Source organism: Manis javanica, chromosome 11 (assembly GCF_040802235.1).
Source record: "Manis javanica isolate MJ-LG chromosome 11, MJ_LKY, whole genome shotgun sequence".
NCBI classification, from domain to species: Eukaryota; Metazoa; Chordata; class Mammalia; order Pholidota; family Manidae; genus Manis; species Manis javanica.
The window spans coordinates 56597384-56617432 of NC_133166.1; positions in this window are offsets into that span (position 1 = coordinate 56597384).

The following is a 20049-nucleotide window of genomic DNA, read 5'->3' on the forward strand; positions in this document are numbered from 1 at the left end:
ATTTTCTACCATAAACTGAAAAAAACAGGAAACTTCCCATTAACTATAAAATATGAGCTTATTAATTCATCTTAAATAATCTTAGTTCTCAGAATTAAAAGTTTTCTTATTACTAAAATAATTTTTCCCTGTGTAATGAGTAATTGAATACACATATAAATTATCCCTGAAAAGATATAGATGTATTCAAAGTGATTTAGATATCACTACTTTCTGCCAAATATTAGATATATTGCTAAACCCTTGGCTGATCCTATTTGGCAAACCAGGGTGCTGGTATTTACAAAAAGTAAAATTCTTCCATCTTTATCCATGCCTCCTTCCCTCTTGAAAAATCCCCCCTCATCCCCGAGACTTGCTTTTATTTGTGATTCAAGAGACCATGTCAACCAGAATTCCTTTTTTCTTAGTCAATTGTGTGGAATTAAATCATTATTTCTCTTTAAGTGACCAAAAAAGGAAAGTTCTTTTTTTAGTATGCTTTTTTCATAGACTTCTTACATGTTCTTCCTATTGTTCAGACTGGATCAGTAGGCCATGGCATTAATAAGAGTAACTGTCCTATGGGACTAATCATAATTTTTTTATTTTATGGAAGCTTCTAAATGTGTCCCATGAGTGTAGACATAAAAAGATGCTGGATGATGAGAAGATCATATCCTGGTGAGTCGTTCTCTCATTACCTTGGCCCCTCCCACCTCCCCCTCTTGTGACATTCTGACTTTAAAAGATTGGAAGCTTAGGTTAGAGGGTGTAGGAAATTATACAGATTTAAGTATAATATCCATGACCTTGATTTTTAAGCAGAGGTAAATATTTTGAATTTATTGAACAGTTTTGAGCATTACTGGAAGGCAAGGATACAAAATTAAGAGAAAGGTAGTGCAGAAATCAGCATGGTCCATGCAAGCTATTGAGTACGGTGGAGAAGTGGCCCTTCATAAATGGAGAGAGAACTCCAACCATACTCTTTTCAAACAGCATTCTGTTTAAGTGAGTATTTCTTTGCCTCCTGGGCCAGGTTCATGATATTTAATGTTTTCCTAATGCTGGTGTTCTAGAATGTCAATGAGATATTGAGCAAAAAAGGAATGGTTTAAAAAACATTTCTGTCCTATTCCATTTACTCAAAGAATTGTCTTCCCACTGTAAGTCCATCATTATTTTTGGACTTTTTGTCACATCATATTACCTTAAAGTGAAAACCTGAAACAAATATGATAGACAAATCATTATTCAATATAAAAACTTATACAAAACAATGGAAAATGCTAATGTCCTCATAGAAAAATAGATCAATTTCCTGAGTTGATAGTTCAAAAAGAATGAAACCCATATGACCAAGATACATTTAAAAAGTTGAATTTTAATGTTATTCAAACAAATTTAAAATAAAACATGCCATTTTCACTCACCCATTGATAATCATTTGAAGTTGACCAATGTACAACTGATGGGAATACAGACGATTGTAGTTTTTCTGGGTTTGGCAATGAGTATTAATTGTCTTAAAAGTTTCACACTATTTGACTCTATAATTACACTTTTAAGAATTTTAAATAAAAAATATAAGAGGAAATATATCTAAATAAAAAATTCTATAGATTCATATTTATAATAGGGAACTATTGAAAACATCTGTATGTCCAATTATAGGGCAATGATTAAATAAATTACACTACTTCTATCATGTAAAAATTTTTAGACTCATTAAAGAATCATGTCAAAATATGCTTAAAAATTTGTAGAAATGTTCATGCTATAATTCTGAATGAGAAATACAAAATTGTGTATTCAGTATTTTCTTGTGTATATATGTACACACACACACACACACATATGCCAACTCTATGCCTCCTAGGGCACAGGACAGGGTGGATATGAATAAATTTATGTGGGAGGTGGGGCAGATAGAGAATAGCCAGCACATGGATTTATAAACTCCTGCATTCTAGACACTAAGCTATTAGTAGTCTTACTTCATATGTTTCATGAGGGTAGGGACCAGGGCCAGTTACATAATTCGTGGGACCTGGTGCAAAATTAAAACACATATTTGGTTTGCTGTCCATGAAACCTATGTCTTTTTCACTAAGGACCACTTTTAAAGTAAGTGTTTTCTACCTGACCTATATAGTTTATTATTTAAACCTAAATGTCTATTTCCAAACATATCTCTAAAAATGATGTAATTGTGTTAGTTTATATCCACCACCAGCCATCAAATTCTTTTAGAATTTAATTTTGTCATCTAAGATTTCCTTTTATCATTGCCCCAATGTACTAGTACAGGTAACACAATTAGAAAGAAACTATAAAAACTGTCATAAATTCTTGTGCTTAAAGCTTCTATTTGAGACATTTAAAATACATTAAAAAATCTTCTAAATATATTAGGCAGCTGGAGGCATTAGGAGATTGTCAGTCATCGTCCTAAATGTCTGAGAATTGGGAATTTGTCTAAAAGATCATTGGTCTGGTCTGTTTCTAGATATTAAAGCTCTGAAATGAATATAGTTGTGGTTATGGCAGAAAGCATTCTGGGTGGGTTCATTGCAGGTTGGGGCACTACATCGGAAAAGTATAAATAAATGTACCTTCAATTTTGCACTTGATTTGATTTATTTGGTAGAGTGACCCAAGGATGTTTCAATTGTATCAGATAGTTAGATAAATCATTTCAGAGAGCGAGTTTAGAATTAATGAAACAATGTTTTACTTCCCTTGAGATGGCCATGGGCACAGCCAGTATTTTAGGCAAAACAGCAAGCTGAGAGCTATGTTCTGCTATCTGGATGGGCTGCCTACATTTTCTCTGAGACTGGGGTCAAGAAAGAGAAACAAAAAATATTTGGGACCAGTAGCTTCCTTTTGAAGAGGAAGAAACTCTGACCTGGAGAGGCAACTTGCATTTCATACAACTTCCATGTTTCACAAAATGCTATTTTTCTTTTGATTTATTTTCAACTATAAAAATTTAAAACCATTTTCAGCTAGCAAGCCTTGGACTACACGTTGGTAACCTCTGTAATGAAGCATTTTTAAAAATAAAGAGTTGGATGAAAGAATTAGCAAGAAATGGATGGCTAAACAAAAAAAAAAAAGGTAAATGAATTGAATGTAATTAATATAACCTGAATAGTAAATGTATCATTATTCAAAACTTAAACTTTAATCATGTTAGACCTAGTTAATTTTGTTTAATTAATGTCTTAATTCTAAAACTATTAAGGGTGCAATGTTTCAAGTAAAGTTCATTTTTGCATTATAAAAATAATGTATAATTTTTATAGAAAATTAGGAACATTTAGAAGAGTAGAAAGATTAAAACACTAACCCTACCTGAAGAGAATTATTAATTTTCCAATATATTTTATTTTAATGTTAATATGCATGTATACATAGTAATTTTATGTAACTGTGATCATACTATGAATATACTATATCTAATTAAAAATTCTTAATGTAACATAATTTACATGTTATAAGATTTTTCTTAAGCATTATCTAAATTAATAGCTGTAATTTTAATAAAATTCTATTATGCAATGACTTCTTTGGGCATGAATTTTTCCCTTATATTAAGTATGTGATTATTCAGAAGAAGATTAAGTTTTTGCTCTCTGAACTTGTTGATCAGAGCACAGATGTATGTCAACATCTTTATGTAGTTCTAAATTGTCTCAGAGCCTCATTCCTTAATCTCTTTCCTGTTTCCACCTTTTTTTCTTCTTTTTTACCTTTTTGTCCTATTTTTCTGTTCAAGCTTCACTCCAGGCTAATTTTCTCACATGCATGAGATCCAAGAAGTATCAAGTACTGCTTAGTACTGCACTGATATGCTGGCCTGCGTGGCCCATACCTGTTGCAGTGATCCATCTTCTAAAATCTCTCCTCTCTCTATTTTGCCTCCAGTCTATTTAAAACTGTGTTCCATTGATAATTTGATTTAAGTTAGTTGACAGGATGAAACCCTTTGATCCATGAAGCACTGTTGTGTGCTCTAACATGCTCTGAGGAAGCAGGGCATCACTGTTGTGATTCTTAACTAATCAACCATGACCCAAACTGCTGGGCCGCTCACCTGAGAGTCCTATGGAAAGGCTCAGCCGCAGGAGCAGATGCCTCTTCTGCATCAAGATCCTGGATGAGTCCAGCTGTGCTTGCCCAGGCATGATTCTCCATGCAATGCTGAGAAAATGGGAGACCAATGGTCTCCTGCAGCTGTAAAATACCAGTTCCAGTTTGTAGCAGGTGATGTCTTCCCAACCCTTCTCAACATCCAGCATGGGGCTCTGCTTTGCTTGAGTGTTCTTTTGCCCCAGGGTAGGGCTTTGTGCTCTTTTAGAAATCTGTCCCCACAAAGTGTCCTCTGACATATGCTTAATCCTGCCAGGCCCTGCATGTTCAGTCAAGGCAGACTAATGTTTATTTCTATTTGTTTGGCTCTTTGGGGGTCCCAAGCTCCTTATTCTTCCTCTAGGCTGAGTGTGGCTTATGCTATTATGTTCCTCTGGGACAGAATGCTTTCTGTGACCTAGGCAGTCCTCTGCAGAGACAGACTTACTATGCAAACTACATGGACATTTCCTCTACGGGGACCGTACCTTCCAGGGTGAGACGCAGAGCCTCCCTTTCCATAAAACACCAATGTCTATATTCTTACCATATTTTTTTTCTTTTTCTCCCATTTCCTTCCACCAGTCCAGAAAACCATCTTTTTTGAGTAGGTGGAGGGAAGATTTGTGAATACTGCTTTTGCTACTAATATTTCTCCCACATCATTTGTCTTTGCCTCCAGTCCTGTCTTACCCCTAAGGACTTAGACTTTTGGAAACCAACTGTAGGCAGTGATTTTCTCTGCTTTCCACCTCCCTCCTGAAGGCACTGCACAGAAAAGAACAGTGGCTTTAATTGGAGCAGTGCAGAAGCCAGAAGAAAGTCAACTTTCTGTAAAAAAGATGCTGGTTCATATCTTAAAAATATTATCCTACATTTGTTTAACATAGACTTTGTTTCTCTAACTTATTACCAGGTTCCTTAACCTATTAAAAATATATTAACACTTTTAAACATCTGCGGAATTCAGAATACACTGTGGTTCTTTACAACATTATTCTTTTCAAAGCACTCAGGTTTGTATTCTCATTTCAGGTTTTTTTTTTTTTTCTTATAACAGTAACCTAAGAGGTGTTATCTGATTCCTTAATTTCTTCCAAATGAGCCTGGGGAAGATAAACAACAAAAAGGTCAGAAACAGCAAATATTTGAAGGTTTATTAATTGTCATAACTCAGGAAACATTGACATGACAGCTATTAATTAATTCAGTGCACACTGATTGAATATTACCATGTACCAGGTAGTAGACACATACCCATGTATACTGGAGATTTCATCAGAGTTACTAAGTCTTGGAAGTTATAGATTTTGATCCTGCTTGATAATATCCATTCTAATGGATGAGGTGATGTCTCATTGTGATTTTGATTTGCATTTCCCTGATGACTAGATGGTATTGAGGACCTTTTCTTGTACCACTTGGTAATTTGCATATCGTCTTTGAAAAATGTCTGTTCACATTCTCTGCCCATTTAATTTTGAGATTTTTGTGCCTCTTTATCCCCTTCACCTATTTCCTCCACTCACCTCTCCCCTAACGTAACCACTGGTCCCTTCTCAGTGTCTGAGTCTATTTCTCTTTTGTTCATTTATGTTTTGTTTTATTGTTATTGTCTTTTAGATTCCACATGTAAGTGAAATCATATGGTACTTGTATTTTTCTGTCTGGCTTATTTCATTTAGCGTTAATACTCTCTAGGTCCATCCATGTTGTCACAAATGGCAGAATCTCTTTTTTTGTGGCTAAATAATGTTCCTTTATGTGTATATACCACATCTTCTTGATCATCCATCTACTGATGGACATTTCAGTTAATTCCATATCTTGGTTACTGTAAAGAGGCAATAAAGAGAGGGGTGCATACCTTTCTTTGGGTGTATACACGTATGTGGAATTGCTGGGTCATAAGGTATTTCAATTTTTACTGTTTTGAGGAACCTCCATACTGCTTTCTGTGGTGACTGGACCAATTTACATTTCCCCAAACAGTGTAGTCAGGCTCCCTTTTCTCCACATTGTTGCCAGCTCTTATTATTTCTTATCTTTTGGACAGTAGCTGCTCTGACTGGTGTGAGGTGATATCTCATTTTGATTATGAGATATGATTTATGATATGGGGCATCATTTCATGTGCCTGTTGGCCACCTGTATGTCTTGAGAAAAATGTCTATTTTGGTCCTCTGCCCATTTTTTTATTAGTTTATTATTATTATTATTTTGGTGTTGAGTTGCATGAATTCTTTATATATTTTGGATATCAACCTCTTCTCTACCTATTTTTAAATTAAACATTTTCTTTTTTCTACTGAGGTCTATGAGTTCTTTCTATATTTCAAATAATAACCCCTTATCAGACACATGATTTGCAAATATTTTCTTCCATTCTGTAGGTTACCTTTTCATTTTGTTGATGGCTTTCTTTGCTATACAGATTTTTTTTGAGTTTTATTTAGTCCCACTAGTTTATTTTTGCTTTTATTCCCTTTGCTTTTGGTGTCTTATCCAAAAAAAAATTATTGCCAAAATCAACATCATGGAGATTAACTTCTATATTTACTTCTAGGGGTTTTATGGCTTCAGGTCTTAAAATCAAATCTCAGTCCACTTTGAGTTGATTTTTTGTATATGGCATAAAATAATAGTTCAATGCAATTCTTTTGTATGTGCTTGTCTAATTTCTTAATTCCATTTCTTGAAGTTATCCTTTCCTCAATGTATATTGGCTCCTTTTTCATAAATTAATTGACTATATATGCTTGGGTTTACTTCTGGGCTCTCTATTTTGTTCTATTGATCTGTGTGTCTACTTTTATGCCATTACAACACTGTTTTGACTGCTATAGCTGTGCAATATAGCTTGAAATCAGGACATGTGAACCTCTAGTTTTTTTCTTCTTTATCAAGATTGCTTTGGCTTTTTGATGTGTTTTGTGGTTCCATACAAATTTTAGGATTGTTTGCTCTATTTCTGTGAAAAATGATATTGGAATTTTGATAGAGATTGCATTGAAGCTATAGATTGCTTTGGGTGGTATGGACATTATAACAATATTAATTCTTCCAATCCATGAACATGGAATTTCTTTCCATTTATTTGTGTCTTCTTTAATTTCTTTTATTAATGTCTTATAATTTTCAGTGTACATGCCATTCGCTTCCTTGGTTAAATTTATTCCTAAGTATTTTATTCTTTTTGATGATATTGTAAATTGGATTGTTTTCTTAGTTTATTTTTCTGATATTTCATTATTTGTCTATACAAACATGTTTATCTTTTATAATGATTTGTATCCTACAACTTTACTGGATTTATGTTTATTTGTTCTCACTGTTTTTTGATGGAGTCTTTAGGGTTTTATATATATAAGATCATGTCATCGGCAAACAGAGATCATTTTACTTCCTTCTTTCTGACTTGGATGCCTTTTATTTATTTTTCTTTCCTAATTGCTCTGACTAGGACTTTCACTACTACTTTGAATACAATTGGTAAAAGTGGGCATCTTGTCTTTTTCCTGATGTTAGAAGAAAAGATTTCAATTTTTCATCATTAAGTATGATGTTGGCCATGGGGCTTGTCATATATGGCCTTTATTATGTTGAGGTATGTTTCTTCTCTACACAGAGAAGTTTTTTGTCATGAATGGATATTGAATTTTTATCAAGTGCCTTTAGTGCATCTGTTGAGTTGATCATATGATTCTTATCCTTAATTTTGTTAACATGGTGCATTACAGTGATTGATTTGTAGATGTTACATCCTTGAAATGAATCTCACTTGATTATGATATATCCTTTTAATGTATTGCGGATTTCAGTTTCCTAATATTTTGTTGAGGAAATTTGCCTCTTTGTTCATTGGTGATATTTGTGTCTTCTTTTCCTGTGTTGTCTGGTTTTGATGTCAAGGCTATGTTGGTCTGGTAAAATGAGTGGAGGAGTATTCCCTCCTCTTCTGTTTTTGAAAGTGTTTGTGAAGTGCTGGCATTAATTCTTCTTTAAAAGTTTGGTAGAATTCACAAGTGAAGCCATAAGATCCTAATATTTTTGTGGGGAGGTTTTTGATTACTTATTCTTCCTCCTTATTAATAATCAGTTTGCTCAGATTTCCTATTTCTTAATTATTCAGTCTTGGAAGGTTGTATGTTTCTAGGTGAACTGTTTCTTAGTTTGCTATGACTTTGGGGTCTCATGGACAAAGATCACAGTGTCTTTCAAAGTTTTTCAAAGCTTGTATCTCAGGTGGAAACCTTAAAAGTCAGAGCTCTGCACATGGGGTCCAAACCCTTAACTTCTCAAGGAGAAACTGGGATTTGCAGGTTCCCTCCTGGTTGTATGACACAACACCAGAGTTGAGTTCATAGTGAGATTGTTCCTCAACCTCCCCTATCTATTTTGATGTGGGTTTTCTGGTTGTTGTTATTTACCTGATGTATAAGAGTCAATCAGCTAGATTTTGGGTTTCTTTCAGAATTATTTCACATATAGCTGTGTCTGTGGGAAGGAAGATTTCAGGAGTCTCCTATGTTGCTTTCTTGAACAGATACCCCCTAATATTTTTATATGGTATGAGATTAGGGTCCAATTTCATTTTTCTGTATGTGGATATCCAGTTTTCTCACAATTTATTAAAAGGTTATTCTTATCCTGATGTGTATTCTTGACATATTTCTTGAAAATCAGTTTACCCTATGTACATGATTTAGTTATGGGTACTCTATTCTGTTCCATTGGTCTATATGTCCATTTTTTAAAGCTGGTGTCATACAATTTTGATTACCATAGCTCTGTGGTATATTTTGGAATCAGGCAGTATGCTGCTTCTACTCTTATTCTTCTTCCTCAAGATTATTTTGGCTATAAAGTATCTTGGGTGATTCTATGTGAATTTTAGGATTGTTTCTCTATTTGTGTGATAAATTCCATTGGGAGTTTGGTAGGGATTGCACTGAATCTGTACAAAGTGTTTCCTCTAACATCAGGAACATGGCAAGTATGCAACTTCCATTAACCATAATATTGAAAATCCCAGTCAGAGTAATTAGGCAGGAAGAATAAATAAAAGGCATCCTAAGCAGAAAAGAAGTAAAATTGTTTCCATTTGCAGGTGCCATGATCTTATATAGATAAAATCCTAAAGATTCTACCAAAAAACTGGTAGAACCAATAAATAAACTCAGTAAAGTTGAAGGATACAAAATTAACATAACAAAATAAACAGCATTTCTATATACTAGCTATGAACTATCTGAAAGAAAATTTACGAAAACAATCCCATTTATAATAGCATCAATAGCAATGAAATCGATAGGAATAAATTCAACCCAGGAGTTGAGAGATCTGTACACTGAGAACTATAAAATATTGATGAAAAAAATTGAACAGACATAAATAAATGGAAACATTTCCCATGTTCGTGGGTTGGAAAAATTAAGATTGTCAAAAGGTCCATACTATCCAAAGCAATATATTTAATTTTAAATTTAAATAACCACATTTGGTTAGTGGCCACCATATTGGGCACAGAGTTTTAGAATCTTCTCAGGGACTTAGCGATGTAAGTGATCAACTCCTCTTTTATCAAATTTCTGGTGTTTTTAGAATTTTTTGATTTTGAGAAATGGAAACCAACACTGGACAATTTAAGCAACAAAAATTGTGCTGAAAGGAAACTGTGGCTAATGAAATTAAAAAGACGTAGTACATGTGCTGCTAAAATGATGAAGGTCAGAATAATGACAGACACCTAGGGAGTAGTTTCCTCAGTGGGTCTCAGCCAGAACAGTCTGCTTTGGATTGCCTACAGGGGTGAATAAATGCTATGTTTCTTCTTTTATTGCTTTATTTGCTTGAGGTTCAAAGTTGGAGAAGAGCATGCTTCATTGGCTAAGTGCATGTGCTTTTCCTTTGAGGTGAAGAGGAAGATCAGGCTTTTCTTACTCCTGTAAGGAAAGCAAGCATTTGTATCAAGCACCTGCTTTTACCATTGTGCCTACTCTGCACCCAATGGGGTAAGGACAGTTTCTCATATGGAAAATGTTGAGGTGTTATTGAGAAGATGAATATGTATTTGGTACCTCTCAGACCAACAAATGTCTCTAGATCTTGAGGGTTAATAAGACAGTTACATTAGGATGAATAAAAGTAATGATGAAGTCATTCAGTGTTTCTCTACCTTTGATCATTCTCGGAAATTATCGGATTATGCTAAATTGATAAATATCACTACTCACAATTCCAAGATCACTGACCTCATTTTCGAGATGAGAAGATTTTTAGTTTTTATGCTTATAATCCACCAAAAAAGTCACTAGTAAGTTATGGAAATGTTATAGATTGCTATTCTATAAACAAATAGACATAACAAGGATTCATAAATTAGTCTTAATGAAGTCTACAATAATATAAAGTGTTTATTCCAGACTAGATCACAAGTATTATTTGATTTGGTTTAAATATGTGAGTCACACATTGTGCTCTGTTTGGAGCATGCATTTGCAATGGGGGTGACATGTCCCCTAAGGGGATGAAGATTTGTTCCTGGGAGAGAAGAAGAAAAAATTTACTGTTTTTTTTAATAAAGCACAGTTATAGATACAGTATATTTCAGTCTATCTATAGTGTTAATATTTTGGAGGAAAGGAATCATTTAAGGTTAAAAAGTAGAAAAATGTTCCTTAAGGGGATGATAATGAAAAGACAAACACTATTTTAGAGCTTGGCATTGAGAAGGGTGCCAAATTAAAATTGCAGACCAGTGCAACCAAAAGCCAAAGGCCCTCTTCTTCATTATTATTGTCTAAGGATTGTCTGTGGGGTTGATGTGTCTACAAAAGCAATATGTGACCCTTAAAACATTTATGTGAATTATTTTTCTCAGGTAATTTTCATTATAATTGTAGATGTCAAGCAGGTAAAGAAATCTTCTCTCTAAATATGTATTGAAGAATTCAAGGAGTTGTATGACCTTGGGATTCAAGGGACCCCTAAGTATCTTCTAATGGGCTTTCCTCTTTCTCCAGAAGGCATGAGCTTTAGTTCAAGGTGTTGAAATAGTACTACTAATAACTTTCCATAGGGAAAGCACTGTGGCAGTAAAAATGACTGTGACCAGAGTTGGGGAAACTTAGAGCCACATTTAGCAGTCTGACCTTCCAAGACTCTGAATTTTATGCTGTACAAAGTAGGGTTTGCCTTCTATAATGTTTATAATCACATCCTCATTTAAAATTTTGCTGTTATGGATAAAGAAACTTCCTTGAATTACTGCTGAGAACCCTTCAGCTTGGAAAAAGCTTCATCCAGTCGTGTATGTTAACTGAGTGAGATCAATTGATAAGATTTTATTAAGTCCTCAGGACTTCCAAAAGAATATCTCTGTGTGCAAGGATCTCAGGGATAAATGAAAACCAAGATCTGAGTGCAGGCAGAATTAATTATTTGGGAATACATAGCATTTAAATTTTGAAACTGAGATACAGCTATTCTGTCTCTTCTGGCTCCCTTCCTGTCCTACCTACTGACTGTGGCAGGAGTCTGATAGGATATTCCTTCAGATGTTACTTCCAACATCTAGGAAGACGGTGCTTTCAGATATTGCTTCCATCTGAATCTGGGAGGACTTTTGAATTGGGGGCAGATCAGGCAAAGTTCCTGGTCTGAGGGATGCTTTCCAGAAAGTCCAAAACTGCAAATAGATCACTGAGGAGGGAATCCTTTTTGGCTGATGGAAGTCTGAAGGAATAATACTAGTAATAGTGATACTAGTGAAAAGAAGCAGTTAATGCTTATTGAAGAGTACTTACCATGTGCCTTTCATTCATCATTTCCTGTAGTTCTCCCCATAACTTCCTTTATAATTAAAGGCTGAAACTCAGAATGATTAAATAATTTGCCTACAGACAGAAAATGATGGGACTGAGACATGAAGTCAGCCAGTTGGATAGCATTAGGCTATATTATGAGGGAGTAAGAGCCAGTGCAGTCCTTTGGATAGTGTATAAGCTTGCTATTACAGCAATAATGCTGTGTAACAATCATCCCCAAACTCATGGTTTAGAATCCTCAGCACTTTTCTTGGTAACTAGCCTGCAGTGCAACTGATAAGCTTGGTTGATTCCAGGCTTCGGTCAATTTCAGGTGTATTCTGTGTCTCATTCTGGGGCCTGTGTTGAAAGGTCAGAATTCTCTGGGACTTTCTTTTCTCATGGTGATCACAGGAATGTAAGCACATGAGCAGATATATGTGATATCTCTTAAGGCCTTGGACCCGACTGGCACACTGTCACTTCCTTGCACTTTACAGTGACAGAAGCAAGTCCCATGGTCAAGTCTTATAAAGGGGAGTGCTGTAATGGAGGGAAATGAAAAGATAAATGGCAAAGAATTTGGGTATATTCTTTTAAAGCAGAATCAAGGAGGCATGAATAATTGAGAACAACAACCTTATCTCCCACAGATAGACTTTCTCAGTCACAGACCACATGAGTGAATTTATCTTTACCTTTTACCCTATTCATTACCTTTTTCATACTCAGGGTAAATGAGAGTGAAAATTCAGGACATTCAAATGTTTTTGCTACTTTATTAACCATAATGTTTCTTTGTAGACACAAACATAGCATAATCATCAGGCTTTCTTTGCAACACCTAAACAACTGCAGATGCTCACTCTTTAATAAAAATATTCTTGTTAGGAACACAAAACCTCATAATTCAACTTATCATAGTATCCAGGTACTTTCCTTTTAAAATAAAAATTTTTTCTCATGGACTTACTTAAAAACTTTCTATAGCCACTTGCCCTCTGTGTCCCTCTTACACATCCATTGAACTTCCATATTTATATGAATGAGACTGCTTCTCATTCTTTCCTAAGTTATGAGGCCTATTTCTTATCAGTCCCCCTCCTTTTTCTTGCTTGTCTTTACTGGCTTCACTGTTGACCTTCTCTTCTTTTTCCTTGCTTCTTATCTGTCTTATTTATTTTCTTTATTATCAGTCATCAATAAAGGCTGCAGTGATCTATTTAAAAAAAATAAAATTGGTGAGTGTGTGGATCAAAACCCTCATAAAAAATATAGATGGTAAAATGCAGCTCTAAATATAGAAATAAGTGCTAGGCTAGTACATAAATACATGGTGCAAACTGCCATTTTCTTACTTCCTAATTATAAGCAAGTCTTGTAGTATCTTCAGGCTTCAATTCTTTCTCTGTAAAACATGAATGGGCATGCACATATACATGAAAAAGAGATATATGTACAAAATGGTGCTGCTTATTGTTCCTAATACAAAAAAAATTGGAAAGAAAAAAATTCTTAAACACAGAAATGGTTAAACAAAAATGGTATGCCCACATAATGTAGCCATAGAAATTTCTATATAGAATAGCACAAAGACAGCCATGAAATAATTAAGTGAAAAAAATCTGTTTTATTTATTAATTTCATTTGTTTATTCATTCAAGAATTGAATATAGCTGCTAGGCACTAAAGCTCAAATAGTGAAAAAAATATCCTGCTCTTATAGTTTACATCCTCCTGAAGGAAACATAATAAATCAAATAAATTAAAACAAAGCCATAACTTATTATTAGATAGTGAAACATGCTGAGGAGAAATAAAATGAGGTGTGGAATGGGCTGTGACCCACAAAAACACTGAAATTTTGGATATGATGCTTCTGTGAATTCAGACTTGGGTCTGAGAAGAGAGAACAGCAAGGACAAAGCCTCTCAAGGGTGTTCTGCCTGGTGTGTTTGAGTGGCATAGTGAGGCCTTTGAGGCTATAATTGAGTGAGTGAGGGAAGAACAGGAGGTAAGGGCAGAGAAGTAGTGGGGAGGGAGGCATGCCATGTTGGGTGTTATAGCTCCTGATTAGGACTATGGCTTTAATTTTGAGGGAGTTGTGAACCCACTTAGGGTTTTGAGCAAAAGGAATAACTAGATCTCCTTTATGATGTAATAGAATTTCTTTTGTTGCTATTCTGAAAACTGACTGAAAGGAATAAGAGAGGTAGGTGAACATCATTTGAGAGCCTACTGCAATAATCCAGATAAGATACAATGGTGCTTTCTACCAGGATGGTGGCATGGGGATGATTTCTGGGCACATACTGAGGTAGAATCAATAAGATTTGATGACAGACCAGTTTGGATGTGAGAAGAGTGAAGGTGATATTTGATCTGAGCATAGAAAAGGTAGAGTTCCATTATATGAGAATGAGGATGTCTGTAGGAAAGTTGCTGAGAAGTAAGCACACTGTAGTCTTATTGATATGTAATGTATATACATATATACATAAATTATGACAATTTATAGCAAAGGGTCTGAAATGATATACACCACATTGATTGAAGTAGTTACTTCTAGGGGTTATAATTATGGAGAGGTGACGATGAACTTTCATTATTTTATTCCGAATCCATCCATGTTAGTATAATGGTTTATAACATGCATTATACATTACTTTGCAATTGACAAAAGAACACCCCACTTGCTTCTGGAGTTCTTAGGCAGATCAATTTCAAACAAGATAAATGTAAAGCCTTTAGACTATGTGAATATATATCATGTATATCGTTCATGATTAATGAAACACATTATGGACAAGACTTCTAGCCCACTTCTTGGTTGCAGAAATTGAATGAAACATGAGCTAACAAAATATTTGTGCTAGTCACTCACCATATTTGAAAATAGGATATCTTTCTGACTCATCCCAAGATGTTACTGAGAACTGAAGGACAAACCATAAAACCAAAGTTTAATTTACTAGTGAGCTGCCCTTACTAGTCTTGGCAAGGTTGAAAGTGCAGTCAATCCTCTACAGGTCAGTGGGTCTCATCCCGAGAAAACCTTAGGAGCAAATATCTGATGTCTGTCTTCTCTGTGGCCATGGAATGAGCAGAATTTACTAGCAATGCTCAATGCATCACACCCAACTGGAATTAATAGACTCAGGTTTTTGCCACTGGCTTGCTCTGTAACCCCAGACAAGTCACCTGAACTCACTTGCTCTTTGTTAATTGGGAAAGAAAATGAGGAAACAAGTATCAGTTTCCTGCATGCCTCATAGATAAATTATAGGACTGTCAGAGGCACAATAATCCCTTAATTAAGAGATTACTTGAGAAAAGGCAGTTTAATGCATAAATTAAAAATATATCAAACTTGAAAATGAGAGCTCTCTGCTTTGGTACCATTAGCAGTGATTCAATTGAATCGTATTTTTTTGCAAGGAGTAAATACAGTTTACTTTTTGACATCAAAGATATGTTTAGGTTAGCAAAATTTAAAAGGTACCAAAGTATAAAATGATGCTGTAAAAGGAAGTGTCATTTGTTATTTTCACACTTCAAGGATTTTTTTTTTGAGAGGGCATCTCTCATATTTATTGATCATATGGTTGTTAACAACAATAAAATTCTGTAATTCTGTATAGGGGACTCAATGCACAATCATTAATCAACCCCAAACCTAATTCTCAACAGTCTCCAATCTTCTGAAGCATAATGAACAAGTTTTTACATGGTGAACGACTTCTTACATAGTGAATAAGTTCTTACATGGTGAACAGTGCAAGGGCAGTCATCACAGAAACTTTCAGTTTTGATCATGCATCATGAACTATAAACAATCAGGTCAATTATGATTATTCGTTTGATTTTTTTTTTTTTGAGAGGGCATCTCTCATATTTATTGATCAAATGGTTGTTAACAACAATAAAATTCTGTATAGGGGACACAGGGGACTCAATGCACAATCATTAATCCACCCCAAACCTAATTCTCAACAGTCTCCAATCTTCTGAAGCATAGTGAGCCAGTTCTTACATGGTGAACAAATTCTTACATCATGAATAAGTTCTTACATGGTGAACAATACAAGGGCAGTCACCACAGAAACTTTGTTTTGATCACGCATTATGAACTAAAGACAATCAGGTCAAATAGGAATATTCGTTTGATTTTTATACTTGATTTATATGTGGATCACACACTTCTCCCTTTATTATTATTATTATTATTATTATTATTATTATTATTATTATTATTTTTAATAAAATGCTGAAGTGGTAGGTAGATGCAAGATAAAGATAGAAAACATAGTTTAGTGTTGTAAGAGAGCAAATGTAGATGATCAGATGTGTGCCTGTAGACTATGTGTTAATCCAAGCTAGACAAGGGCAATAAACCATCCACGGATGCAGAAGATTTCTCTCAAAGCAGGGGGGATGAGGTTCTGAGCCTCACCTCTGTTGATCCCCAATTTCTCACCTGATGGCCTCCCTGCAACTGTGCCTGTCTTAGGTTGTTCCTCCTTTGAGGAATCTTACCCGTCTCTGGCTAACCAGCCATCTTCTGGGGCCATACAGGGAAATGTAAAGTTGGTAAGTGAGAGAGAAGCCATATTGTTTGAAAAGGTTAGCTTTTTACTTCTTTGCAGATTTATGCCCTGTGGCTTCTATGCCCAGCACTTGTCTCGAGGTATCTTTACCACCTGGAGGAATTATGATACTCGGTAACTTCGATATGAGGCACGAATTCTATTTAAGGGTTGTAATTAGGAAGGAAGAAGAAAAGCTATAGAGGTAGCAAACAGAAGAAAACATGGGAAGATTGATTATTTCTTTGACATAACTTCTTGTAGAGTAACTTAAGCATGTATAGGTTTTAAACTACTAATTAAATTGCACACACACATTAACATAATAGGAATACAGTTACATAACCAAAGCAGATCTATAATTATCAGGCATCTCGAGTGAAGCCAAGAAAACCATTTAGGCACCCTAGGCATTTGTGAAAATTGGTCTATGATATGATGGATATTGTCCAACTGTACTTGAACAGTCTGAGAGAAATCAGACAAATTAAAACAATCCATTCCTGGGAACTGTTCACATCCCATATGTTCTTTTAACAGTAGATAGTCTGTAGTTGTAAGATTTTGGAGTGCTACAACTTGCACTTCTCCTAATTCTTGGATGAGTTCCAACAGTATAGATCCAGTCAAATTTGTTATTTTACTGAAAGCCCAGGCCAGCTTAGATATCTCCTTCTTCATTCCAATGGCAAGTCCAGGAACCAGTGGGATGGATGCAGCTACAACTGCAGCATCGCCTGGATCTTTGTTGAGGTTTTTTGATGATCATCTTCTGGTATGACTCTTCCAGAGAGTGCTGATGTTGGAAGTTCTTCTTCATATCATATCTTAGTTCATTTCTGGGTAGCCAAATTAGGCTTTGATCCCCTGTATAAACAGAAACAGACCCTTTGCCCTCACTTTGATATGCCCTTATACCATTGTGTAGAACTCATTGGAGGTCACCACTCAGGAACTGCTTTTTTTTTAAGAGAAAGGAATATTATCAGAAAAGTGTACCTCCATAGCCGATTATCTCACACCCTTTAAGTGATCAAAATTAAGGATATTTAAATCATGCATTAATCGTTGATTTACAGTTAGTTTTATCCTATCAGGGAGTAATCCCCCTTTTCTTTCTTTCCTCTTTTTTTATCTTTAATCTACACTTACATGAAGAATATTATGTTCACTAGGCTCTCCCCTATACCAGGTCCCCACTATAAACCCCTTTACAGTCACTGTCCATCAGTATAGGAAAATGTTGTAGAATCATTACTTGTCTTCTCTGTGTTGTACAGCCCTCCCCTTTCTCACTCCCCCCCTTGCATGCTAATATTAATTCCCACCTTCTTCTCCCCACCCTTATCCCTCCTTACCCACCCATCCTCCCCAGTCCCTTTCCCTTTGGTACCTGTTAGTCCATTCTGGGGTTCTGTGATTCTGCTGCCGTTTTGTTCCTTCAGTTTTTCCTTTGTTCTTATACTCCACAGATGAGTGAAATCATTTGGTATTTCTCTTTCTCTGCTTCGCTTATTTCACTGAGCATAATACCCTCCAGCTCCATCCATGTTGCTGCAAATGGTAGGATTTGCTCTCTTCTTATGGCTGAGTAGTATTCCATTGTGTATATGCACCACATCTTCTTTATCCATTCATCTACCGATGGACATTTAGGTTGCTTCCAATTCTTGACTATTGTAAATAGTGCTGTGATAAACAAAGTGGTGCATCTTGATTGCTGCATTCTTAGGATAAATTCCTAGGAGTGCAATTCCTGGGTCAAATGGTAAGTCTGTTTTGAGCATTTTGAGGAACCTCCATACTGCTTTCCACAATGGTTGAACTAATTTACATTCCCAACAGCAGTGTAGGAGGGTTCCCCTTTCTCCACAGCCTCGCCAACATTTGTTGTTGTTTGTCTTTTGGATGGCAGCCATCCTTACTGGTGTGAGGTGATACCTCATTGTAGTTTTAATTTGCATTTTTCTGATAATTAGTGATGTGGAGCATCTTTTCATGTGTCTGTTGGCCATCTGTATTTCATTTTTGGAGAACTGTCTGTTAAGTTCCTCTGCCTGCTTTTCAATCGGATTATTTATTTTTTGTTTGTTGAGGCGTGTGAGCTCTTTATATATTTTGGATGTCAAGCCTTTATCGGATCTGTCATTAAAAAATATATTCTCCCATACTGTAGGGTTCCTTTTTGTTCTATTGATGGTATCTTTTGCTGTACAGAAGCTTTTCAGCTTTATATAGTCCCACTTGTTCACTTTTGCTGTTGTTTTCCTTGCCCGGGGAGATATGTTCAAGAAGAGGTCACTCATGTTTCTGTCTAAGAGATTTTTGCCTATGTTTTTTTCCACGAGTTTAATGGTTTCATGACTTACATTCAGGTCTTTGATCCATTTTGAATTTACTTTTGTACATGGGGTTAGACAATGGTCCAGTTTCATTCTCCTACATGTAGCTGTCCAGTTTTGCCAGCACCATCTGTTAAAGAGACTGTCATTTTGCCATTGTATGTCCATGGCTCCTTTATCAAATATTAATTGACCATATATGTTTGGGTTAATGTCTGGAGTTTCTAGTCTGTTCCACTGGTCTGTGGCTCTGTTCTTGTGCCAGTACCAAATTGTCTTGATTACTATGGCTTTGTAGTAGAGCTTGAAATTGGGGAGTGAGGTCCCACCTACTTTATTCTTCTTTCTCAGGATTGCTTTGGCTATTTGAGTTATTTGGTGTTTCCATATGAATTTTTGAACTATTTGTTTCAGTTCATTGAAGAATGTTGCTGGTAATTTGATAGGGATTGCATCAAATCTGTATATTGCTTTGGGCAGGATGGCCATTTTGATGATATTAATTCTTCCTAGCCACGAGCATGGGATGAGATTCCATTTGTTAGTGTCCCCTTTAATTTCTCTTAAGAGTGACTTGTAGTGTTCAGAGTATATGTCATTCACTTCTTTGGTTAGGTTTATTCCTAGGTATTTTATTCATTTTGATGCAATTGTGAATGGAATTGTTTTCCTGATTTCTCATTCTATTGGTTCATTGTTAGTGTATAGGAAAGCTACAGATTTCTGTGTGTTCATTTTGTATCCTTCACCTTTGCTGTATTCCGATATCAGTTCTATTAGTTTTGGGGTGGAGTCTTTAGGGTTTTTTATGTACAATATCATGTCGTCTGGAAACAGTGACAGTTTAACTTCTTTACCAACCTGTATTCCTTGTATTTCTTTGTTTTGTTTGATTGCTGTGGCTAGGTCCTCCACTACTATGTTAAATAATAGTGGGGAGAGTGGGTATCCCTGTCTTGTTCCCGATCTCAGAGGAAAAGCATTCAACTTCTCACTATTCAGTATAATGTTGGCTGTGAGTTTATCATATATGGCCTTTATTATGTTGAGGTACTTGCCCTCTATACCCATTTTGCTGAGAGTTTTCATCATGAATGGATGTTGAATTTTGTCAAATTCTTTTTCAGCATCTATGGAGAAGATCATGTGGTTTTTGTCCTTCTTTTTGTTGATGTGGTGGATGATGTTGATGGA